General features: G+C 43.0%; 1 pseudogene; it reads left to right on the forward strand.

The window, feature by feature from the left end:
* Positions 1-1,227: 1,227 nt before the first annotated feature.
* Positions 1,228-20,681, forward strand: part of LOC144328803 (enoyl-CoA delta isomerase 2-like) — a 30,021-nt pseudogene continuing 10,567 nt past the window's right edge.

A 20,681-nucleotide genomic window follows, 5' to 3' on the forward strand; every position in this document is an offset into this window, starting at 1 on the left:
CGTGTGCTTAGAACCTAAGGCCCCATCTGCACTGTACATTTAAAGGAGTTTTATACCACTTTAAACAGTCCTGGCTTCTCACAAAGGATCCTGGGAATTGTTGATTGTTAAGGGTGCTGACAGTTGTTAGAGGATCCCTATTCTCCTTAAAGGTAAAGGTAAAGGTAAAGGGACCCCTGACCATTAGGTCCAGTCGTGGCCGACTCTGAGGTTGCGCCACTCATCTCACTTTATTGGCCGAGGGCGCCAGTGTACAGCTTCCGGGTCATGTGGCCAGCATGACTAAGCTGCTTCTGGCGAACCAGAGCAGCGCACGGAAACGCCGTTTACCTTCCCGCTGGAAGATTCCCAGAAGCCCTTCACTTTAAAAGGTAGCCATTTCTGGTTTCTTTGCAGGTAAACATAATCCAGTAGAGATGCACTGTTTTTAAATCACTGTTGTATGGCCCCTAACATTCATCAGACAAAAAGAGGTGGTAGAGCTTGTGTGTATATTGTATGCACATTCTATATCCATTATGTTTTAAATATCATCTCCTCATTCTATATTATTTATTTGAAAGCTTACTCTATGGTTTTAACCCTTTCATGCATTAATAAAAGTCAAGCATGCTGGCTCCATTAGTCTGGTTATCCCACAGAATTGCCATGAGGACTTTCTTTAGAAATGGCAGATGGGTGTGGAAATGTGGAGAGATGTATTGAAGATTGCAAAAATTCAAAACCAAGAGAAACTGAAATTGACAGATTTGCCCATGCCATTGCACCATTTCCCGCCTTCATTTCACTTCATCTTACCTTTGCATATTGAGCAGGGAGGCTTGAAAAGGGAACAGTGCATGTCAACAGTGCTCAGTTGAGTAGTTCCCCTTTCAGATCTCAGTTCTCAATACATCAAAGTCAGGGCAGTGGCAGCTGAGAGACCCAATTTCAAGGGTGGAGCTAGAGGTGCAGCCTCAATTCTGTTGATACATGTAAATGCCCTACACACATGAACAGGACTAAAATCTGCTAGTAAATAATTACGTTCCATTTTTTGTGTCCCTTCTTGAAGAGAGAAAAGTGGAATATAGATGTAATGCAGCCATGTGTCCATAGGAGGTAATTCTGCTTTGTATTATTGGGCTTTTGAATCATATCATGTTTTGCTGACTACAGAACGGAGCTGGCCTCTTGTATGTGGATTCTCAATTGAGCCTGGCCACTTGTGACTCTCCCAGCAAGGAAATGGGATCTTCTGCTCAAAGTAAAGGCAAATACGAAACCCTTCTGGTCACTACAGAGGACAAGATCACAAAGATAATCTTGAATCGCCCAGACCAAAAAAAATGCTATCAACCTTGTGGTGAGTACACGAAGATAGCTTCTAAATGACAGGCTCCTGTGGTATTTACATTATGTGTCAAATGGTAGTAACACTGTGTGCCTTCCAGAATTTGAAATTAACAACAGGCTATTTGTTCTGGTTTAAATTAGCCAAGGCAGACAAAATGCGGTCAATAAAGACTCAACGCATCCCTTATCTAGAAGATAATGTTCTCCCCCGAGATGTGATATACTTCATGGCCCTTTAATCAAAATGTTCTTCAAAGCAAATGTTGGTTTTGGGCCCTTTTCTTGCAATTTGCATCTCTCCAGGCACCATAATACGAGCTATTATCATGAAACGAGAATCCTCTAGGGTTTCAGCCTCTGATTTTTTATATGATCAAGGGGTTAATTAAAGGCTGAAACCAACTGAGACCTAAGGAAAATACCCCTGGGGAAATGACACGGGTCTTGGTTTATCGCCGTTTCATGTCAAGATAAATGACTAAGTAAACATTTGTTATTAAGACCCTGGATGATTTAGCCAAGTGTCCCTGAACAACCATTGCAGGTTGTTGTAGGCTAGCTCTGCATTTTATGCTCTGAGCACATAACACAGGTCCAGTTTAGGTTAGTGCAGTAACTCAATAGCCAAAAAATGTAGCAGTTCTTTTTGGCTACTTGACAGATTGTCCCCCAACTTCCATGAATATGTTGATCACATTGGATCAATGCACGGTTGCATCCTGAACCAGCCTTCACCAACATGGTGCCCGCTAGCTGTTTTGGACTACAATTCCCAACAGTCTGAGACAGCACAGTGCTGGCCAGAACAGATAGCCAGCCGATGCAGTTCTAAGCAGCTGGAGGGCAGCAGTTTAGCAGGAAGGAGCTGTCCTGCACCAATGTGTGTGTCCCAAGGGAAGTATAGTTTTGTGGTGTAAGGAAGTACCCCTGAGATTGGAGTGAATCAGGTTATTGGCACAGTTGTATAGTACTGGTGTTACATGGGACTCAGCTACACAGCCACAAATAAAACGTTTTAAATGTGTTGTAAAGTGCAATATACAAATGTGACACTAGATGGCAACAGCGAGCTATGCAAAATTCAATGTAATTTATCAAAACGTTTCTGTTTGGGTTTTTTAAAGCATTTTCACAGCATTTTTTTTAAAAATATGTGTGTAGATTCCATCATGGAAGCCAAATGACAGGAGAATGATTTTTGGTGGTAACCAATTTACTTATAAATCAGTAGCCTGTAAATGGAGACTATTTTATATGCCTGGTTGAAGAGGAATGTTTCCACTTGGCACCTAAAGGTGGGTTGCACATAACAGCCCTCATTCCATCATGAGTGAAAATAGCCATGATTGTACCATAAAATGACATCTGGAGGGCCCTTAAATATGCAACTATACATATAAACTAGCATGTGGACATCTTACGCAAATCTGTGCTCTCTCTTTTTTTCTTGTCAATGCATAACTCACTCCCCTAAATCAGTATGAGCCACTGAGAATATCTCTTTGACTCATGTTATTTCACTTCTGATTCACATGCCAGGATTACGTGAGAGCTAATCACTTGCTTATTATTGACCAATCAGGATTACTATGACTGCATTTGCTCTTATATAAATTGCCTACGGCAAACTGGAGAGCTAGCAGGGTCAGAGAAGGCTCCACAATCCAAATCAAAGGCAAAATGTTTTGCTTCAAAATTGTCTTTGTTGAAATTTTCAGGGGAAAGAAAGCAAGGAAAACAAACAGGAATATCAAAACAATCAGTGCAAACCAAAATCCAGCAGGTCAGTAGTCAGTCTACATTACTGGGGTGTAGGGCTGATTCACAAAATATTCAACTCAACAGAGACCACAGAAGGTGAATCATTGATAGAAATACAGAAATAGGAAAAGGGGAAATATTTTTTCAGTGAAAAGGGCTGAGTAAGAACTGCTGCGCTCCTTCATCAGTAAAAGGAAATACATTTATAGAACTGAGAAAGCATACGAACCAAGAGAAATCAGAGAATAGCTTTGTCACTGGAAGAAAACCAATGATCCAGAGGAAAATGGCCTCCCTGTATCACAATTCTTTTGTGAAAAGGCTGGTTGCTTCCACTTTCAGGGACCCCATTCCTGCAGAGACTGTAAGAAGCCCTTGTGTGTAAATCTTAGTGCACTTATATAAGTATTACACAAGCTGGCAGTTACCCATTTATAATGGCACTTAAGGGCACATTAATTTCAAAACTGGCTGCACAGGGTCTGACTAAGGGCAGTAATAACCTGTAAAATAGATGGATCATAGGCTAATTTCAATGCAGTCATTCCAGAGATTGTAATGCAGGAAATCATGTCCTTCATTTCAAATATGTGGGCTTCAAATGGGTCATGCCACTGTCCTTTGGTACACATATTTGGGCAGTTGCAGTTTGTTAGAGATGCAGTTTCATATAAATTCTTTACATAATTCTTTTTTTTCTTCACTGCCAGCCAACGTTCTGATGACTCTGCATCAACTGGAATCTGATGTGTATTCCATGTCAACTAAAATGGCCTTATTATGCTAAATTATTGGTTGTAGTGGTAATTTATGTACCGTCCCAGGCTCCTAAAATTATATTTAAAGGAGTGGGCCTCTCATGATTCTCTCTGTAATAATTCATGGTTGGCTCAGATTCTCAAATGATTAAGGAGAGGAATGCCAAGCTTCCAGGCTTGCCCTTGTTTTCATTTGTTGGCTAAGAAGCAATCCCCAAAATGAGCAAATTACCCGCTGAAACTGAGCTCTCTTAGCACATTTAGTCTATTCTGCTTTGAGTCAAGAGTGTTTCAGTCATGCTCCATATTCCAAAAGGAATGGCTTATGAAGCATGGAAATGATTGAAGTCTTAACCCCATGGAAGTCTATAACTGCAGCTACTGTAAAAATCCCTAAGTGGTAGCTGTAAGGCCCCTTCCTTTGATAGGATTCATTTATGGGGCCCCTCCTACATCAGTAGGGACGTGGGTGGCGCTGTGGGTTAAACCACAGAGCCTAGGACTTGCCGATCAGAAGGTCGGTGGTTCGAATCCCCATGACGGGGTGAGCTCCCGTTGCTCGGTCCCTGCTCCTGCCAACCTAGCAGTTCGAAAGCACGTCAAAGTGCCAAGTAGATAAATAGGTACCACTTCGGCGGGAAGGTAAACGGCGTTTCCGTGCGCTGCTCAGGTTCACCAGAAGTGGCTTAGTCATGCTGGCCAATAAAGCGAGATGAGCGCCGCAACCCCAGAGTCGTCCGCAACTGGACCTAATGGTCAGGGGTCCCTTTACCCTTTACCTTTACCTACATCATTGGGGATGGATTTACCTGGCGGCAGCAGCAGTTGGTGGGTGGCTATGAGTGATCGTTTTGAATTTCCCACAATGCCCCTGAAGACCTGATACGGGTGGCTATCAACCACCATTTTAATTTCCTACCATTCTCCAGAGCAACACTATGTCAGGTACTCTAGCATTGTGAGAAATTCCCTGCCACCTGGCACAAAGCACACAGGGCAGGGGTCTGGAGCCTTCCCTCACATATTCCACCAATAGCATCTCTTTTCTTCAAGGATAAGGTAAAAAGGTATAGGACCCCTGGATGGTTAAGTCCAGTCAAAGGCGAGTGTATGGTTGAAACACTCATTTCTCTTTTTAGGCCAAGGGAGCTGGCATTTGCCCACAGACAGTTTTCTGGGTCATGTGGTCAGCATGACTAAACTGCTTCTGGTGCAACAGAACACCGTGATGGAAACCAGAGCGCACGGAAACGCTGTTTACCTTCCTCCCGCAGCGGTACCTATTTATCTACTTGCACCTGCATGCTTTCGAACTGCTAGGTTGGCAAGAGCTGGAACAGAGCAATGGGAGCTCAACTCATTGCGGGGATTCAAACTGCTGACCTTCTGATCAGCAAGCCCAAGAGGCTCAGTGGTTTAGACCACATGTATACTTAACCTGCATATCTTTATGTGTGGTTTCCTCCAATTGCTGCATGTTCATTTCGTGGCTCTGCTCTGACTGAAACCTAGATGCATACCACCCTTACATTCTTTGGGGCCAACTCATAATAATTAAACCAAAATCAACTTATCTGTGTGCTGTAGGCACCAAACAGAGAACAGAGGAGTAAAATAATCCCGGTAGAGATTCTTCAGGATTTGATAGTTGGTTTGCCATGTTATCTCTACAATATTTAGATAGTGTGAGTGAAATGCTGTCTTCCCCGCACTCTCAGTTTCCTCCTCCCCCCCTTCTCTTTTCCCACAGATGTATGGTGAAATTATGTGAGCACTTGAAGAAGCTGCCAAGTATGATTCCACATTGACTGTAATAACAGGTATTTTTATCGTGGAAGTTCTGAGAGTGGTGTTAATAAAGCAGCGGCCAAACCTTCTCTTCTGTGGGTGGAAATTGTTAGAAAGAATCTGTCTGGCAGAACAAAAGGTTCCTCTTCCTCTAGAAAACTTTTGAGCTTCAATTGGTCCACAGAGTCTGAAATTTATCCACCGAGGGAGGAAGAAATACAGAATTCCTGTAAAATATTGGGCTTGAAAAAGAATGTGTTTCAAATTATTATGGCGGTGGAGAAACGCCTGTAAGTATCGCATGCTAAAAGCTCCCAAGACATTGCGATTTCTTTGTGGAAAAGGGGCAATACTTCCATTTCCTGTTATTTATTGACATGTATTTCCAACCTTACAAGGTATATTACCCTCACAAAACAGTTTACAAGGGAATAATGATGATGATGATAAGAATTCATTTCTGAATAAAAATCATATACAAAACATATTGCACATACAAGAACAGTTAAAACCATTTTTTAAATTACATTTATATTCAGCCTTTGCTCAAAGGAGCTTAAGGTTGCATACTTGTATCTCCTCCCCTCCAAGTTATCCTCGCAATAAACCTGTGAGGTAGGTTAGGCTGGGAGTGAGTGACTGGCCCAAGGTCACCCAGTGGAGATTTGAACTCTGGTCTCCCAGGTCCTAGTCCAGCACTCTAAACACTACACACATATAAAACAATTTCAAATAAATTCAGATACTGACTGGAATAGAAATCTCCTCTTGGAAAACTTACTGAAAGAGGACTTCTTTAACAGGTCTTGAAAAGATAATAAAGTTGGTACCTGTTTGATGTGTAATGAGATGGAGTTCTAAAGAATTAGGGGCCACCACAGTAAAGGCCCAGTTACAACATTGTGAGGAACGACCCTCCTGATACAATTTTATCTGCAGCATGCCCTCTCCTGTAGAACAAAGTGATTGATGAGGTATATAGGAGATCTTTTAGGTATCCTGATCCCAAGCTTTATAGGGACCAGCATTTTGGGTGTACTGGTGTTGTTACCGGTAGCTACCATTGCAGATATTTCAGCAGTGGTGTAATATGATGGCAACATTCTGTGAGCAGTTGAGCCACCACACGTTGCACTAGCTACAGCTTCTGGGTCAACCTCAAGAGTAGCGCCACATAGAAAGCATTTCAGTGAAATATCCCATTGACTCTAGATCTTAGAGCAGTTCACAACATAAAAATGCAAACATGTGCAATTGTACTAACCAATTGAATGGCAAACATCATTGCAAAATTCAGAAAAGGTTTTCGTATTATTTCAGAAAGTGCAAATCAGGTAGGTTAGCCTTTAAATGCAATTCTGTTCCCTCCCTTTCCCTACTTGGGAATAACGCTCATTGAATAGCATGAAATGGGCTGCTAAGTAAACACATGTAGACTAGCAGATGTGCCTTGATGTAAAAGTTGGACCTGAACATTTGTTTGCTCCGAAATATATTTATTTTAAATCTAGAATCCAATTATCGTATTTTTCGCCCTATAGGACGCACTTTTTCTCCTCCAAAAATGAAGGGGAAATGTGTGTGCGTCTTATGAGGCAAATGCAGGCTTTCCACTGAAGCCTGGAGAGCGAGAGGCGTCGGTGCGCACCAACCCCTCTCGCTCTCCAGGCTTCAGGAAGCTATCCGCAAGCCTCGCACGCCCGGCGGGAGGTCCCGCTGGGCGTGCAAGGCTTGGGGCGGCAGCCTGCAGCCCAAAGCACGGGGCGAGCTGCGGAGCCCACCCCGTGCTTCGGGCAGATGTCCGCAAGCTTCGCGCGCCCTGCAGGAGGTCCCGCCGGGCGCGCAAGGCTTGGGGCAGCAGCCTGCAGCCCGAAGCACGGGGTGAGCTGCGGAGCCCGCCCCGTGCTTCGGGCAGATGCCAGCAAGCAGGGACGCGGACTTATAAAAAATATTGGGGGGGCCCGGGAAAGCTCGTGAATAATAAATAAGCTCATGAATATGCAAATAAAGTGGCGCCGCCTCCTCATGAGCGAATAGGGGAGAGCGTGCTGCGCCTATTAATCAGTTCCAAAGGAAATTGGGTGGAGCTTTTGCTCGGGAGGGAGGGCAGGAGGCATGCAGCCTGCCCCTCCCTGTGCATTTTGGGCTGGGGGAGGGGCGGCGATGGCGCTCTGCTGGAGGGGCGCCGGAGATTATTGGGGGGGCAGAGCCCCCCCAAACGAATTTTTGAGGGGGCTCGGGCCCCCTCAAGCCCCATGGAGTCGGCGCCTATGCCAGCAAGCCTTGCGCGCCGGGCTCGCAAGGCTTGCAGGCAGCAGCCTGTTCTGGGGGATGGGGTCGGGGGAAGCTCGGGCTTCCCCCGCGCCAGCCCTGCGCCTGGGGGGGAAATAATTTTTTCCCCTTTATTTCCCCCCCAAAAAACCTAGGTGCGTCCTATGGGGCGGTGCGTCCTATGGGGCGAAAAATACGGTAATACAAGGATACAAAGCCATTGCAATCATCATTTAAAAATATTAATATAAAGAAAATCAAGAATAAATGATAAGCAATTGCCATTGGAGACCAAAGGACAAATTTCATTTGTAACATATTGTTTTGCTCAGGCCACCCATCTAGTCACTTCTTTCTGATGTTGAACTGGGTGTATATCTTATTAATATTTTCTCTATATTGTGCCCAGTAGTACAGCAAGCCTGCAACATACACTCACTTTTCTTATGTGATCCCAACCTTACCCAGGTGATCAAAAAAGATATAAATAGATTGGAAGAACATGGGGGGAACGGGAATAAAAATACTTGGTAGAAAAACTGTCAGAAGGAGGCAAGAAAGGATGAAACAAGAGTTGGCAATCCCTTAAGTAATTGTACTTACCCTGAGAGAGAGTTTGTGTGTTGTCAGAGAGTCAGAGAGTGACACTGGGCCTAGCTAGCACATAAAGAGCTAGCAGTGGTGGTCTGAGAGTGAGAGGAAGGTGCTCTGAGCTGCGGAATTCTGTTGTGTTTTGGGTTGTGGTTTTCTTACAGGTTGTTTAAAGGGACTTCCTGGCTTTACACTTTTTTTGTGTTTGTACGAAGTTCCTGGGAACTGAACCTTCACATAAGTTGCGGGCTTACTGTACAGTGGTACCTCAGGTTACAGACGCTTCAGGTTAAAGACGCTTCAGGTTACAGACTCCGCTAACCCAGAAATAGTCCCTCGGGTTAAGAACTTTGCTTCAGTATGAGAACAGAAATCATGCAGTGGTGGCACAGTGGCAGCAGGAGGCCCCATTAGCTAAAGTGGTATCTCAGGTTAAGAACAGTTTTAGGTTAAGAACGGACCTCCATTACGAATTAACTTCTTAACTCGAGGTACCACTGTATATGAAGTTGCATTGAACCTTGTAGCCTCTCTTTCTAAGATATAGAATCATAGAGTTGGACGGAACCACAAGGGTCATCTAGTCCAGTGTTCCCCAACCTTGGGCCTCCAGCTGTTTTTGGACTACAACTCCCATCATCCCTCGCTAGCAAGACCAGTGGTCAAGGATGATGGGAATTGTAGTCCAAAAACAGCTGGAGGCCCAAGGTTGGGGAACACTGATCTAGTCATATAATAAAAAAAGGTTCCTGGTTAATTAGAGTTGGATTGCAACCTCAGCAATGTTTTTTGTTTTATTTTTGTTTTGTTTTGTTCGTGTCTTTTTTATTTCTATTATGTTTACCACCCTGATAAATCAGCGCACTGCATAACGTACATTTTAAACGTTACTTTTGGATCTTTGTAGGACGCGGCGATTACTACTGTAGTGGGAAGGATCTTAACAATTTTGCCGAAAACTTGCAAGATATTCAGAAAAATAGTGGAGAGCAGCTGAAGTAAGCAGGAGCTTTTAAATATGTTCTCATAATGAAATGCTTGATTCATACTATTACCCACATATTTACTACATATACTATTATCCACACTGATGTCAAAAGAGCTCTGGACTGCGACTGCAAATCTAGAGAGCTCCTTGAGAGTCACTTAACCCTAACCCTTGAGAGCCCCCCCCCCATTAAGGGGGGCAGAAACACAACTACATCATCATCTTTGCACCTCTCTGCTGTTCAGAATGGAAGAGCTGGTGGGTGCCCCATCCTGGGATCCAATGAAATGTAGGCATGTTTAAAGGAGCAGGGTTCAATATAGGAGAGACTGAGCAAGTCCAAACAGCAACTGAGCAGTAAAAGCAAATGGTCTCATGTGCCCTGTGGATTTTAGAAAGCGTGTTCTCATTCATAGAGAACACGTGTTGCGATGGGGTCTGACAGGCCACCCCTCTGTTGCTGGGCGGGTTAGTATGGATGACTATCTGCAGTGATTGGGCAGTTGGGTTACTGGGCAAATTTTGGAGTTGCCATTTAGGGGGACGGACCAAAGGTTATAAAATCAAGTCACGCAGCACTGACTGGGCTCTTTTGCTGCATGCGTCGGATCACCTGCCTGCCCACCCTCCCTAATCTAGGGCTATTGCATTGACCCTGCTATGCCTGTCATGGGGTTGTCTGCTTTTGGGGCAGGGGCCTAGTAGCAATTTTGTCCATTTGGCTGATTGGCTGGTGCCATTTGGTTTTTGCCTACTGCGTAGCAAATCGTCACAACTTGTAAGGTTACGGTTAGGCATTGGTTAAAAAATTGGTTGGTGGAGGGGTAAGGATTGGCGGTGCTGCCCCTCCAATGCTGCTGCTGCAAGGGAATTCCATTAAAGGAATCCAGGGGCTTGCCATTCTTTCGTCCATACCCATGAATGGGGCTTAGCCCCTGGGAGCATGCGGAGGGGGGATGAGGGTCTGTTGCCCAGCTCCATGCTCTCCCCAATATTGTTTTCCCTTACTGGCTTTCGCTGGAATCCAGAAGTCAGTTCTGCCCCCGGGTGTGGGGACAGATAGTCATAACTAATGCCTAAGCAACTGCTCACATTTATGTATTTTAATAAAGTTGTGGCCAAAATTATGCCAAAAACCTTGTGTGAATTGTGAATTATTTAGGGGTGGCTTGGGGGACCTCGACACGCAAAGGATATTGATATAGACCTTTTCATAGGAGGCATAAGAGGTACCGACACCTGCAGATGTTAACATTGGTGACACCTACCTTAACATCTCCCTGTGCAGCCTAAAACAAAACGGATGTTCTTTCATTGCTTTTAGGAACTTTGTCAGTCATTTCATTGACTTCCCTAAGCCACCAGTAGCAGTGGTCAACGGCCCTGCTATTGGTATCGCCATCACTCTTCTTGCGCTGTTTGACCTCATGTTTGAGTCGGACAAGGTGAGTCATCTGCACAAGACTGAGTCAAACTCGCCTGGAGATTGTGGTGTTTGACCTGGGAAGCCTTCATCCAAGTATGCATTTTGCAGCGGGGTGGGGGTAAGGTTGTGGTTATGTGGTGGTGAGAGGTGTACACTTTGCACACGCTCAAAGGCCACCTTGTCTTTATTCAGCTGAGTCCCGAAGCTTCAGGTTTCGGGGCTTAGCCTTGTCCATCCCTTCTCCATGTAAAGGAATCTGCCATTAAGAGAGACTTGGATCAGACCCACTGGCGTGGAATTGATTTTGATATTTTGGTTAATGTAATTACGATCTGCAAACTTAGACAACATCTTAAAAAGCAGAGACATCACCTTGCCAACAAAAGTCCGTATAGTTAAAGCTATGGTTTTCCCAGTAGTGATGTATGGAAGTGAGAGCTGGACCATAAAGAAAGCTGATCGCCGAAGAATTGATGCTTTTGAATTATGGTGCTGGAGGAGACTCTTGAGAGTCCCATGGACTGCAAGATCAAACCTCTCCATTCTTAAGGAAATCAGCCCTGAGTGCTCACTGGAAGGACAGATCCTGAAGCTGAGGCTCCAATACTTTGGCCACCTCATGAGAAGAGAAGACTCCCTGGAAAAGACCCTGATGTTGGGAAAGATTGAGGGCACAAGGAGAAGGGGACGACAGAGGACGAGATGGTTGGACAGTGTTCTCGAAGCTACCAACATGAGTTTGACCAAACTGTGGGAGGCAGTGGAAGACAGGAGTGCCTGGCGTGCTCTGGTCCATGGGGTCACGAAGAGTCGGACACGACTAAATGACTAAACAACAACAATTACGATCTGAGACAAAAATCATGTGCCGGTGCAGTTCAACAGTAAACTGACACGCGAGAAACTTTCAGAGATGAAGAAGTGTTAAAGAAGGCCCAAAAAACCTTGAGAGACTACTTTGAGATAAATATGAACACCAATGTGGAAAAAAGAGTAATCTGGGACGCTAGCAAGGCTGTTATGAGAGGGTTCTTGATACAACAGAACGCACTAAAAAAGAGAATCCAGAATGAGAAGAAGGAAAAAATTTTGGAGAAAATAAAGGAAGGTGAAAAAAAATTGAGAGCAAACCCAAGTCGCAGGAGATTTTGAGAGAAATAAAGTTATATCAAGTGCAATTTATGAAAATGATGAACCAAGAGATTGAATGGAAAATTAAACAAATGAGACAAAAGACATTCGAGTCGGCTAATAAATGTGGGAAACTGTTGGCTTGGCAAATGAAAAAAAGACAAAAATTAAATACAATTACAAACTTAGAAGTGGAAGGAAGGAACATACAGAACCCAGCTGAGATCAAAAATTGCTTCCAGAGGTACTTTAAACAACTATATACACAAGGGCCACAGAAAGAAACCGATGTAGATCGATTTTTGAAAAAAAAATGCATTACAAAAAATCTCTCAAGAAAACAAATTAATGATGAACTATAAAATAACTGAACAGGAGATAGAAGATGCCATTCAGAATATGCAATTGGGCAAATCTCCAGGACCGGATGGACTGACTTCTAGATATTACAGATCTTTAAAAGAATGGCTAGTACAACCTTTGAAAGAGGTCTGTAATGAAATAATGGAGGGGGAAAGGGCACCAGAGTCGTGGAAAGAAGCATATATCACACTTGTACCGAAAATAGAGACTGAAAAGACGCAGCACAAGAACTACCGTCCCATATCACTGCTTAATGTGGATTACAAAATTTTCGCGGATATTTTGGCTAAAAGACTAAAAAGAGTGTTAGTGGAAGAGATACATAAAGATCAAGCAGGCTTTCTCCCAGGAAGACATTTATCTGACAATGTGAGAAACATAATTAATATTCTAGAGAAACTACAAGTGAATATAAACACTAAGGCAGTTTTAATATTTGTGGATGCGGAGAAAGCTTTTGACAACATTTCTTGGATTTTTATGAAAAAGACTATTTCTGGGAGACGATATATAATGAATTGAAAAAGGTATTTAAATATACCTTCTTGAAGAAACCAGAGGCCTTTCTCCTGGGCATAGTCGGCCAATCGGTGTTAAAGAAGGATAGAACTTTCTTTATGTACGCTACAACAGCAGCAAGAATACTTATTGCAAAGTATTGGAAGACACAAGACATACCCACTCTGGAAGAACGGCAGATGAAGGTGATGGACTACATGGAATTGGCGGAAATGACTGGCAGAATCCGAGACCAGGGAGAAGAGTCGGTGGAAGAAGATTGGAAGAAATTTAAAGACTATTTACAGAGATATTGCAAAATTAATGAATGTTAGAATGATGTTAGACTGAAATTAAGTGGTTTCTAGCTGTAATGGTACAAAAGAATAGGAAAAAATGGTTTATTATAAGTAAAATTTAATGTTATAATAATTTAAGATTAAAGATCAGGGTAAAATAAAGAGGGAAAGAAACTGCTGAACTAATAAATAGAACTGGAATACAAAAAAGGGAGGTATGAGGAGGTCCAGGAAACAAGTAAATGAAAAATAAGTGATGAAAAGATTGACTGTTTTAAACTGTTTTTATTTGTATTTTTTCTTTTTTCTTTTTCTATTTTGTAATATTGTAAAAACCCTAATAAAAAATTTATTAAAAAAAAAAAGATGTTGGGACAAGGAGAAGGGGACGACAGAGGACGAGATGGTTGGACAGTGTTCTCGAAGCTACAAACATGAGTTTGACCAAACTGCGGGAGGCAGTGGAAGATAGGAGTGCCTGGCGTGCTCTGGTCCATGGGGTCACGAAGAGTCGGACATGACTAAACGACTATACAACAACAATTACGATCTGAGACAAAAATCATGTGCCGGAGCAGTTCAACAGTAAACTGACACGCGAGAAACTTTCAGTGCAAGATCCATTTTCAGATATGTTTGTGGCTCCTGTGTACGCTGCATTTTATTTTTCTGTGCAATGAAGGACTGCTACTTACAAGAGACCTGTTTTCCCATGCCATGCACAAACAATGGCAAGAGCCTATCTATGGCATATTGAAACTGTAAAAAGCAAGTTTTAATTTATGACAGCTGGCCTGATTGAGATGCCCTTATCCTCCCTGTTATAAATTATGAATGAATAAAGCAGTATCCCAAGGGAATGGGGAAAAGTGGCTGTGGGGACATTAAAATGCATTTGCTAGAATTTATAGAAGGCAAGAAATCCCTATTTCATACTGCTCCATTGTTTTGGGAAAGTGCAGTCAATAATCATAGCCCTTGAAGGACCCGTTTCTGTGTGGTACAAGGCTGAGTGATTACACTTTGGGTTCAGACAGTGAGCCTAGTGTTTCCTTTCAGGCATCTGTATAGATTATTCTCTTTAAGAACCACGAGATGCTTTATTGCTTCCTGGGGACAAATGCTGAAAAAAACCTGCAGAGAACTTCGAGGGCAAAGAACAGCATAAGTTGTCAAAACAATCTGGGTCCATCTGTGATGAGTTTTAATGCCATGCCTGAGTAGTGGCCTTTGTATACTTTCCCCCACCGTCACTCCCTGCTCCCCCAAGTCAGAAATCAGTACTTTATTTGGAGAATCAGAGAATGGATGTGAGGGGTGGGGTATTTCCCCCCCTCCCTGAAACCGTGTTGCAACATCTAGACCAGGGGTCAGCAACCTTTTTCAGCCATGGGCCAGTCCACCGTCCCTCAGACCTTGTGGTGGGCCAGACAATATTTTTTTGGGGGGGGATGAACGAATTCCTATGCCCCTATGTATGTACACCACACCAGAAGGAAAAGAGATAGAATGAGAAATTGAAACCTAGGCTCCTTTTGGCCTTACTTTCCTGACCTTGAAAGAAGAGATAACAGAACCAGTTTAAACCAGCTGTACTCAGCTTCTCTGAAGGAATAACCTAAACATCAGGAACTTTCTGCTTGTTTCTTTCACACACAGAAGCTTCCAGAACCCTCTTGAATTAATTAGAATAGGAAAGATCTCTACACATCAGATCAATACTTCCTGCACTAAGAAATGCAAACTGACAGGCTCTCCCCTCCCTCCCTGTCCTTACAACAGCCCTGTGAGGTAGGTTGGGCTGAGAGATGATGCCTGGCCCAAGGTCACCTGGATGCAAAATAGGGAATCCAAGCCTGTGTCCTAGTCTCTTGTCTTCGTCTGATGCTCTACATCACATCGACTCTTATCTCCAGATTGTGGCCAAGGAGTTAATACAGCAATGTGGGTAAAGCAACTAATATGAGAAGTCTTATGTGAGGAGTATAATGAATTGGCAACGGGGAGAGCAAAAAGTCTTTTCAGGTTGGTTCAGGGAAGCAGCAGTAATGATCTGAAACTGCCTGGAGGAACTGCTTCAGCCAAGCAATATTTCTGAATGCCTTAGTCCCCTTCTCCCCTGTAGAAGCAGCATCACTGGAGATGGCGAAACTCAGTGAGTTTCTTTAAAACTTTAAAACACTTTAAAACACTTTAAAACTGCTGCAACTGTTCCACCCTGCATGCTAGAGTAGCCCTCCGTCATGGCCAGCTGACCTACTTACTTGCTGTTTTCTGCTCATATTAGTAACCGAAGGATACCTTTTTTAAAAAAATGAATATGATGGAAGGTTGGTAATAACATCCCATGGCTTTTGGTGATTGTGCTCATTTTTAACATCCAGCAGCTTGGAAAAGAGCAGAGGGTCTATGGTGCATTATTAGAAAGACAGCTTTGACATCAATAAAAGTTGCCCCATCACACACACACACACACCTGGGACCTTTTGCATGTAGAACATATGGTCCCTCACAGAGCTACAGATCTATCATCCATGGATTTTTAAGCTAAAATTTGGAGAGGGGGAAAATAGGCTTGGGCAAGACGTGGACCCCTTCAGATGTCCTGTACAGCTGTGTTGTTGTTGTTGTTGTTGTTGTTGTTGTTGTTGTTGTTGTTGTTATTTCAACTTATACACCACCCTATACCCAGAGGTCTCAGGGCAGTTCACAACAAGACCACAACATAAAATAGTCAAACCTAAAGCAATAACCCAATACCCCCCCCCCCAAAGCCACATTCTAAAAGGGTGTTGGGTGTCAATCAGATCAACCAAAGGCCTGGTTAAAAGGAACATTTTTGCCTGGCGCCTTCATTATATACCTGGGAGAGCATTCCAGGGGAGAGCATTCCACAGACAGGGAGCCACTGCAGAGAAGGCCCATTCTCGTGTTGCCACCCTCCGGACTTCTCGAGGAGGAGGCATATAAAGGAGGACCTCAGAAGATGATCTCAGGGGCTGGATAGGTTCTTATGGGAAGAGGCACTCCTTGAGGTATTGCGGTCCTGAGCCATTTAAGGTTTTATGGGTCAAACCCAGCACTTGGGCCCGGAAACTAATTGGTAGCCACTGCAGTCTCATAGTTACGTCAACATTTCTAGCTGCCTCATCCTGAGTTACACCACTCCAGCCCAGTGTTATCTTCTCCCACTGTTGGCTACTTCCCAGGGACTCAAGCAAAGACCTTGCCCCTCCATGCTACCCAATATCATTTTCAATTGGAGAAGTCAGAGGTTGAGACCTTATGCATGAAAAGTGTATACGCTGCCACTGAGCTGTAGCCTCTCTCACATATACGGCGTGGGTCACTGTGGATGGGAATGTGGTTTTATGGCCAGTGAGTAGGAGTGGCTCAAAATAATAGGTGGCGTTCTCACTTCCTCTTGGAACCAATTGGCTGTTCCTTTGCATTATTCCTGATTCCTCTGCAATAGGAAGAAATCTAAGGAAGGAGTCTATGGAACATCCTGTGCACCCTAAGCAAGAAATGAACCCCACTGGGTTAAATGGGGCACATTTGTTTATTTATTAAGTCTTTTTAGCTCATCCTTCATCATCTGATCCCAAGGCGGGGGTACAATATGGTTTAAATGGCTGAAACTTGTCTGATACAATTAAAAGAGTAGATAAATTAAGTGTACGTCCTAAAGATATTACATGTTTGAAGCCAATGCAATTCTGGGCTGCATCAATAGGAGTATAGCATCTAGATCAAGGGAAGTAATAGTGCCACTGTATTCTGCTCTGGTCAGACCTCACCTGGAGTACTGTGTCCAGTTCTGGGCACCACAATTCAAGAAGGACACTGACAAACTGGAACGTGTCCAGAGGAGGGCAACCAAAATGATCAAAGGCCTGGAAACGATGCCTTATGAGGAACGGCTAAGGGAGCTGGGCATGTTTAGCCTGGAGAAGAGGAGGTTAAGGGGTGATATGATAGCCATGTTCAAATATATAAAAGGATGTCACATAGAGGAGGGAGAAAGGTTGTTTTCTGCTGCTCCAGAGAAGCGGACACGGAGCAATGGATCCAAACTACAAGAAAGAAGATTCCACCTAAACATTAGGAAGAACTTCCTGACAGTAAGAGCTGTTCGACAGTGGAATTTGCTGCCAAGGAGTGTGGTGGAGTCTCCTTCTTTGGAGGTCTTTAAGCAGAGGCTTGACAACCATATGTCAGGAGAGCTCTGATGGTGTTTCCTGCTTGGCAGGGGGTTGGACTCGATGGCCCTTGTGGTCTCTTCCAACTCTATGATTCTATGATTCTATGATTCTATGATTCTCAAACACTCTCTGGTTTTTGCTCCTATATATACATATCTATTTCAATGTCAATGCAGGTGGTGTTTCAGACCCCTTTTAGCCTACTTGGACAGACTCCAGAAGGCTGCTCAACTTACACCTTTCCTAAGATAATGGGCCCCCTAAAGGTAAGTAGCTTAACTCATTGCTGGGGGTGGGGACGACGATACTCCAGTACCAACCAGTTGTTATACCTCTTCCCCCTTCTCTGCATTTCATCGCTAAGATTAATTTCATTTTGTTCCTGTAGTCGATCAGGAATAGGTTTTGAGACTTAAAACAACTTGGACACTATGACACTAAAATCCTTTGACAAAATGTAGCCATGGTACTAGTTTGGTTTGCATAGTGGTTTGTATAGTGGTACCTCGGGTTAAGTACTTAATTCGTTCTGGAGGTCTATTCTTAACCTGAAGCACCACTTTAGCTAATGGGGCCTCCTGCTGCCACCACGCCACTGGAGCACGATTTCTGTTCTTATCCTGAAGCAACATTCTTAACCTGAAGCACTATTTCTGGGTTAGCAGAGTCTGTAACCTGAAGCGTATGTAACCTGAAGCGTATGTAACCTGAGGTACCACTGTATACACCAGAAAAATGCACCCTAAACAATTGAGCAACTTCCCTAAGAGGAAGGTTTACCTCCTCACAATTTACCACCCCACATCTCCCAATGTTGCTTTCCCCTCAACTAATCTCTGGTACTGGAAGTGAGTCCAAATGGAGAAAAGTTTGTGGCAGATGGGGAGATGCTTCAACACTCTCACCAATGCACCTCTTAACCAGGACCCCTCACCCCACTTGATATGTAATTGGGGCAGCCCTGCTTCTAAAGGCACAGTGTGCCACCATCAATATATAGGAGGGCTGGCCTTCCAGAAGCTGTTGGGACACCAACTCCCATCAATCCCTGCTAGCAGGGTCAATGGTCAGAAACGATGGGAGTTGTAGTCCAGACCTGGTGTATATAGTTCTCCACCCTGGTGTATAGTTTGGGCCTTGCATTGTGATCCTGTGTGTATTTCCTCAGAGGAAAATGCTGCTGTATTGAAGAAGCCTTACTCCCAGGTAGGGATGGAGGAGACATTCAATTCAGTTCACATTTAAAGGTGAACTTACCTCATTTTCATTTTCCAAAACAAAATCTGAACCAAGACACAGCCATACTTGTATTTCTCTGAATTTTGCAAGGCAGTTCTCCAGCTGATTTGTGCAGAAATCCATATACTAATGTAAAGTGTGCATATAAATGCACATATTAGTGAGAATATCTTACCAAAATGTATTGTTTAGGAGGAAATGCTTGTGAAAATGTGTATATTAATTGGAATTGCATGCAAAAATGTGTTTATTGTGAGATATTTGCACTAAAATGCTGATAATTTTCATGAGGATTATTTCAACTAAAATTTGCAGATTGCTCTAGAAATGTAGAGAACTGAATTTAAGACTGGAAAAATGAGAAACTGAGAAAACCAAAATTGAAAGATTTGTGTATCCTTGCTCTCAGGTAAGTAAGCATAGGATTGCAGCTCAATGTACACTTACCTGAGAGTAAGTCTCCTTGAACTCACTGGCACATGCATAGGATTGCCCTGTCTGCATTCTGCTATCACAATGGGTAACCATGAAGTGTTAACATTATTCTTCCTAGACTATCTTCAATGGCAGAAATCTCAATTTCAGCCATCTCACTTAGCTGTAATTTAAATATTTATGTCTGTAAATTGTACTAAAAACTGCTCTATTTTTATACGGCAGATTTTAAGGTTATTTTCTACATTCCTTGCACATTTTGCAGTAGCAGCATGGAAGAGGGAATTCTATATTAAAGACATCTAATTATATGTGTGAAAAGTAATTGAAAGCCTCCTCTCAGCCTGGCAAAGCAAAATATTTGAACTCTGTCCCTAACAGTATGTTTCCCTTTCATCATCTTGATTATTCTTTTTCAAGCCTGCCAGATTGAATTTTTCTGAGGTTTGTATAACAATCCCCACAGCTTGTGACTTGGGAAAGATCAGATTCATGATTCAGAGGCTCACGAGCTCCCTTTTATTTGCATGCTCTGACAAGGGTAAGAAGATGAGTGATTGGTCCAAACTGAGTGCCCATGCGGTAGGCCACATGGGAATATAAGAATCCATAAGAAAGGATTTTTGAATCAGAACAGAGAAGGGCCATGGTTCAGTTGTAGAGCATTTGACTTGTATGCAAAGGTTCAATCCCCACCAACTCCACATAGGACTAGGAGATAATCTTTGCCTGAAACCTTGTAGATCCAAGTCAAGGTAGACAATTCAAAGCTAGAAAGACTGATAATTGTCTTAGTATTAAGCTAGCTTCCTGTGATAGCCAGAGGAAGCTCACAAAGGGAGCGTGATGGAGAGACGCATAATTAAAGGTCCACCAGCTCTCTCCCAGCAGTCAGACTGCACATTAAATAACATACTAGGAAGAGCAATGGGGATAAGTACACTAGTAGTGTCTCCTGACTGTCTGAAGTTAGAGTGGTGGATCTGGCAGTTTTAGTTTATCTTGGCTTCTCTTTTTTCCAGCTTTAACTTCAGTTTGCCCCATTTCTGCATTAGTTTGGCCAACTAAAAAAGTGTGCATTTTTGCAAGTGTTGCAAAAGTATTGCAAAAGTATTTGCAAGTTACTGCATTTTTGCAAGTTAGTTTCACAAATAAACACATTTTTATGTGCACTTTCCCCGTAAGATGTGGTTTTGGATGCATTGTTTGGTTGGAGAATTGTGCTGCGACATTTGTAGAAGTGTACATTTTGAGCAATACAGTGGTACCTTGGTTCTCAAACTTAATCTTGTTCTGGAAGTCCGTTCCAAAATCAAAGCGTTTCAAAAATAAGGTGCACTTTCCCATAGAAAGTAATGCAAAATGGATTAATCAATTCCAGACTTTTAAAAACAACCCCTAAAACAGCAATTTAACATGGATTTTACTGTCTAACGAGATCATTGATCCATAAAATGAAAGCAATAAACAATGTACTGCAGTCACACGGTCAATCAATCAGTAGCTGAACTGGGTTCCACACAGTCACAAAAACAAAACAAAAAAGAGCCGCAAAAACTAAAACGCAAAATAAACAGTAAAAACAGACAGACC

This window comes from Podarcis muralis, chromosome 8, assembly GCF_964188315.1.
Source record: "Podarcis muralis chromosome 8, rPodMur119.hap1.1, whole genome shotgun sequence".
Lineage (NCBI taxonomy): Eukaryota > Metazoa > Chordata > Lepidosauria > Squamata > Lacertidae > Podarcis > Podarcis muralis.